Source organism: Dasypus novemcinctus, chromosome 15 (genome assembly GCF_030445035.2).
Source record: "Dasypus novemcinctus isolate mDasNov1 chromosome 15, mDasNov1.1.hap2, whole genome shotgun sequence".
NCBI classification, from domain to species: domain Eukaryota; kingdom Metazoa; phylum Chordata; class Mammalia; order Cingulata; family Dasypodidae; genus Dasypus; species Dasypus novemcinctus.
Window position 1 is genome coordinate 87,443,260 of NC_080687.1, and position 6,637 is coordinate 87,449,896.

A 6,637-nucleotide genomic window follows, 5' to 3' on the forward strand; every position below is an offset into this window, starting at 1 on the left:
GGACAGAAAGGTAGGCAGAAGCTAGAATCTTATATGGCCGGTTAACTTGCAATTTGTTTTTCTTGTGTGTGGGTAAGAGGGAATCAATGAAAGGTTTCAGGGAAGGTGTGGGCTGGTTAAGTTTCCATTTTTGATGGATCACCTTGGTAAGTTTCCAGAGGATAGATCTGAGGGGAACAAAACTAGAAGCAGAGGATCAGGAACCAATTGCCTTTGTCCAAGAAAGGGATAAGGCCTTAACCAGGGTGGAGATAATAGAAACCAAGAGGCTATTTCAATATTTAGGGGGAAAAAACTGGCAGGATTTGGTAATTAATTGGAAAGTAATGAGGACAAAAATGTCAAACTTCCTACACTGGAGAATTTAGAAGGCCAAAAAATATTAATAAAAATATCAAGACTGGGGAAGCCAACTCAATTATGGATCAGTTGAGTTTGCTGTGCCTGTGAGACATCCTGGAAAATGTCCATTCAAACTGTTGTATACACAGGTCTGAAGCTTAGGGGAGAGGTTTAATTTGAGGGAAAAAACATTTGTCTTCAGGATAAACACAATGGTTTACAACTATGAGAACAAATGAGGAAAAAGAGAAGGGAGATGAGGGTGAATTCTTGGGGATATCAATGTTTAAATGGATGGACAGCAGAGTTCACAAAAGAGAAAAGCATCACAGGGAGGAACAGATTATATTATCACAAGCCAATGATGGGGAAGTACTAAGGAAGAAAAGTTATCATCATCTAATGAAGCATAAGACACGTATGAAAAATCTATTATCATTAAGCAATTTATGACTTTACTAAGAACAATTTCTCTAAGAGTGGAGATGAGCTGACTGGGAGGTAAGTAGGAAAACATGAATTACAAGAGGTAGGATGATAGCTAGAGGAAGAAAGGTAATCAGCTGGGAGGCTTCAACATCTTTATTTGCAAAGGGGAAGGAGCCAGTAGCAGGGGTAACTTTAAAAAAAATACACATGATCAAGGCCTCAGGTAAATGGGTTTTGGAACTAAAGTGGGACTCTCATCACCTAAGAATGAAAACTGAAGTAAGTAGTAGTATGGCTATGGAAAGGTTTCTTCCTGTTGGAGATGGGATTGACAGGAGAGAGTCAATTAATTTAATTTTTTATTGAAGTTGTATGTCTACAGGAAAATCATGCAGAAAATAGACTTCCCATTAACACCCCAAACCCACCATTTTCACTGTTAGTAATATTTTGCATTACTGTAGTGTTTTTTTACAATTGATGAAAGAATAAAGCAATACTATTTTTCATTTAAAAAAATTTATTGAAGTATATCACACGCATAAACATATATAAACAATAAGTAGGGAAGCGGACTTGGCCCAGTGGTTAGGGCGTCTGCCTACCACATGGGAGGTCCGCAGTTCAAACCCCGGGCCTCCTAGACCCGTGTGGAGCATGGGTCCATGTGGACCCATGCGCAGTGCTGATGTGCACAAGCAGTGCTATGCCACGTAGGGGTGTCCCCTGTGTAGGGGAGCCCCACAGGCAAGGAGTGCGCCCCATAAGGAAAGCCACCCAGAGAGAAAGAAAGTGCAGCCTGCCCAGGAATGGCGCCGCACACACAGAGAGCTGACACAACAAGATGACGCACCAAAAAGAAACACAGATTCCTGGTGCTGCTGATAAGGATAGAAGTGGTCACAGAAGAACACACAGTGAATGGGCACAGAGCAGACAACTGGGGATGGGGGGAAGGGGAGAGAAATAAATTAAAAAAAAACAATAAGTATATAGTAATAGTTGTGATATAGCAATACTGTTAACTATAGTCCATAGTGTTGTGTTGTACAGTCCTGTTATTTTAATTCTAGTAACATGTACAACCAAAAACATTTTAATGACATTCAAATATATAAACCAGTGATGTTAATTACATTCACAATGTTGTGTACCATCACCAACATCTGTTACCAAATCTTTTCCATCACCCAAACAGAAATTCTGTACCCATTAAGCACTAACTCCTCATTCCCTGTCACCACTTCAACCCTGTCAACCTATATTCTAGTTTCTGACTCTATGAATTTGCATATTCCAGCTATTTCCTATCAGTGAGATCATACAATATTTGTCCTTTTGTTTCTGGCTTATTTCACGCAACATGATGTCTTCAAAGTTTATGTTGTTGCATGTATAAAAGAACTTCATTACCTTTTATGACTAAACAATATTCCATTGTATGTATATACCACATTTCGTTTATTCATTATTTGTGGACAGACACTTGAGTTGCTTCCATCTTCTGGCAATTGTGAATAATGCCGCTAGGAATACCGGTGTGAAAGTTTCTGTTCGGATCCCTGCTTCAATTTTTTTGGGTATATACCTAGAAGTTAGATCGCCAAGTGTGGCAGTTTGATATTGTTTATGAATTCCAAAAATAGATGTTTATGTTTGTAAACTGGCCTGTTCCTCTGGGCATATTTTGTATTGGATTCAGAGGTTTCGCTTTTATTTGATTAAATAATGATTAAGGCTTTGATTGGGCCACATCAGTTGGACGTGGTGTCCCTGCCCACCAAAAAATGACAAGTAGGTAGTGCGAGTTTTAATGCTGGGGCCCCAGGAAGTAAATATATAGAGAAGCATATACATGAAGAAAGAGAGAAAGCTCCACTAGACTTGGCAGAGGCCCTGGGAAGAGAAACAAGCCATTCGCCTGATAGTTCACAGCTAGCCTCGTGGAGAGTAGAGCAGCTGAGCCCAGAGAGAATGGAGCCCTGGGGAGAGAGAGAGAAGACTTACCCCAGCCTACAGCTGAGACTGGAAGAAGATGGGACCACAGAGCCTTAAGAGGAAGGCTGCATGTGGTAGTCATCTTGCTCTAACACATGGCAACAGACTTTTGTAAGTGAAGTAACTTAAATATGCTTTATGGCCTGGTAACTGTAAGCTTTTACCCCAAACAAATACCCTTTATAAAAGCCATCAGATTTCTGGTACTTTGCATCAGCACCCCTTTAGCCGACTAGTGCACTAGGTCATATGGTAATTCCACTCTTAACTTTCTGAGGAACTGAAATCTGTTTTCCTCAGTGGCCGCACCATTTGACATTCCCACCAGCAACAAACCATCATCACTCCCTTTTCTCCACATCCTTTTCAACATTTTATGGGTTTTTTTTAGTAGCCATTCAAGTGGGTGTGAAACGTATCTCATTATGGTTTAGATTTGCATTTCTCTGATAGCCAATAATGTTGCGCTTCTCTTCAGGTGTTTTGGGGCCATCTGTTTTTTATTTTTCAAGTCTTTTCCAATTTTTAAATTGAGTTGTCTTTTTGTTGTTGAGTTGTATGATTTCTTTATATATTCTGGATATTAAACCTTTATTGGATATGTGGCTTCCAAATAATTTCCACCACCCCACCCCTGGCTTTCATTCCTGATATTATTTGCATTCTCATTCATTGCCAGTTTAGCTAAAAGGTTTGTCCATTTTATCCATCATTAATTCTATTGTTTTTTCCTTCTTTATTGATCTCTGCTCCAATCTTTATTTCCTTCCTTCTGTTCATTTTGGGTTTAGTTTGCTCTCCCTCTTCTAGATCCTCCAGTTGTAAGGTTAGGTCTGATTTGAGATCTTCCTTCCTTTTGAATGTATGCATGAGAGCTATAAATTTCACTGTCAGCACTGCCTTTGCTGCATCCTGTAAGTTTTGCTATGTTTTCATTTTCATTTGCCTCGAGATATTTCCTACTTTCCCTTGTGATGTCTTCTTTGGCCTATTGTTTAAGAGTTTTTTAATTTCCACTTATTTGTGAATTTTCCATTTCTTCAGTTTTGACTGGAGAATTTAATTCATTGACATTTATTACTGATAATGCAGGATTTAGTTCTGCCATTTTGCTGTTTCATCTTTATGCCGTATGCCCTTTCCACCCCTCAATTCTCTGGTTAATGCCTGCTTTCATATTTATTTGATTCTTTGTATTGTAGCATTTTAAATCTTTTCTCATTTCTTTCTCTATATATTTAATATATTTTCTTTGGTTACCATGGGACTTAAATTTAAATCCTAAATCTGTAACAATCATGTTTGATTTGACCCCAACTTAACTTCAGTAGCCTACACATATAGTTCCAATCCCCTCGGTTCCCCTTTTTGTTGTATTTGTAACAACTTGTATCTTTGCACACAGTATGTCCCAAACCATAAATCTTGCATTACTTATCTGTATTTGCATTTTAGCACCTGTACAAAAAAGTGGAGTTATATACCAAAAAATACAAAAGTATTGCCGTTTATAATTATACTTATGATTACTATTATTACAGATCTTTATTTCTGTTGCTTCAGTCCACTGTCTAGTGTCCTTTCCTTTGAGACTGAAGAATTCCCTTTAGCACTGCTTGTAGGGCAGATCTAGAGGTGACAAACTCTCTCAGCTTTTATCTGGGAATGCCTTAGAATTTCCCTTTTCCTTCTTTTTTGAAACCCTTCATTGGCAACTGTTTTCTTTTAGCACTTCAAATATTTCATCCCACTGCCTTCTTGCCTCCATGGCTCCTGATGTAAAACTGGCATTTAATTTTATTGGGACTCCCTTGTACATAACAGGTGGCTTTTCTCTTACAGCTTCTAGAATTTTCTCCTTGTCCTTGGCAACTGACAGTCTGACTACTATATGTCTGGACATGGCTCTCTTCAAATTTATCCTGTTTAGGGTTCAATGGGCTTCTTGAATGTGCATGCTCATGTCTCTCATTAAACTTAGAGAGTTTTCTGCCATTTTTTTCTTTGAATATCCTTTCTGTCCCTTCCTTCTCTTTCTGCGCTCCTATATTGCATATGTTCTTACATTTGATGATGTCCCACAGGGCTCTTAAATGCTGTTTTTTGGGTTTTACCTTCGTCGTTCTGCTTCTCAGCCTGCATCATTCATTGTCTTGTCTTCAAGTTCACCAATTCTTCTGCCAGCTCCAATCTGTTCTTGAAATCCTCTTCAGAATTTTTCATTTACTGTGGTTTTCCACTCCTATATTTCTATGTGACTCCTATTAAAATTTTCTCGATTTTCATATTGTTGTTTTCCTGATACCCTTTTTTGTTTTTTTAAGGAGGTACCAGGAATTGAACTCAGGACCTCATATGTGGGAAACAGGCACTCAAACACTCCCCCCTTTTGTTGTGTTTTATCTCCTTTAGTATAATGAGGACCTTTTTTATAGTCTTTGTCCAGTATGTCCAAAGTTTGGTTTTCTTCATTGTTGGTTTCTGGATTTTTATCTGGTTTTGCTGGATGGGCCATCATTCCCTTTTTTATGTCTTGTACTTTTTGTTGCACATCATACATTTTAATATTTTAAAGTGTTAACTCTGGGATTTAGTCCCTGAGCTGTTTTAAGTTTTAGTCAGCTAGTGTTATACAAGAGATTTTCTTGAGGGCCAACAGCTAACAAAAACAAACCAATATAGAAAACATCTTTCACAGTCTTTGCTAATTGGCTGTTGGCTGTTCTCCTTCAATGTTTAGTCCTCCTATCAAAAAGATCTGTAAGATATGAATGGGAAATGCAATATCTTTTCTGAGCCTGTGCTTGCTCATGGCCTTAGGAATTTGCCAATTACAGGAATTCAAATGCCCCCTTAACTCCCTATGAAACTTTCTTCTCCTCCTTGGTTCTCTTTTGTACCGCTTAAGACAGGCAATCCTTTGCCCCAGGCCATTTTTATTTAATGGTCTTTTACACTGCTTTAGCTATCCACAAGCTGCTTCTACCTGCAGAGCAAGTTAGGGGAGAGCAAGTCAGAGATGAGCTTCCTGGTTCAGTCTTTTAGGTTCCTGCCTGATAGACAGGCATCCCGGTATGCACACAGGAATTATTCTTCTCCCTCTGGAATAGCGCCAAGAACCCACAATGGGAGCGCAGGCTGTGTGCACACCATAATGGGGGTATGGGTTGGGTATCAAGAGCACCAGTCTTCTACATTTTTTTCTTAAAGGAGGTGCCAGGGATTAAACCTGGGACCTTGTACATGCAAGGTAGGTGCTTAACCACTGAGCTACACCTGTTCTCCTCTCCTAGTTTTTAAAGCTGCATTTTCTTGGTTTGAAACTCACCCAGTTACTGCAACCCTTTTCCTGTCCTCCAGAGCTTTGAGGAAGATGGCTCTGTCAGTTTTTTTTTTTTTTAAGATTTATTTATTTTCTTTCTCTTCCCTTCCCCCTCCCCAACCCAGTTGTCTGTTCTCTGTGTCTATGTTCTCTGTGTTCTTCTTTGTCCGCTTTTGTTGTTGTCAGCTGCACAGGAATCTGTGTTTCTTTCTGTTGCATCATCTTGTTGTGTCAGCTCTCCGTGTGGGTGGCGCCATTCCTGGGCAGGCTGCACTTCCTTTCGCGCTGGGCGGCTCTCCTTACAGGGCCCACTCCTTGCGCGTGGGGCTCCCCTATGCAGGGACACCCCTGCGTGGCATAGCACTCCTTGCGCGCATCAGCACTGTGTGTGAGCCAGCTCCACATGGGTCAAGGAGGCCTAGGGTTTGAACTGTGGACCTCCCATGTGGTAGGCAGACGCCCTAACCACTGGGCCATGTCTGCTTCCCGTCTGTCAGTTTTTGCTCATTGTTGAACAGCACCATATAGCATCTTACGCTGCCATGG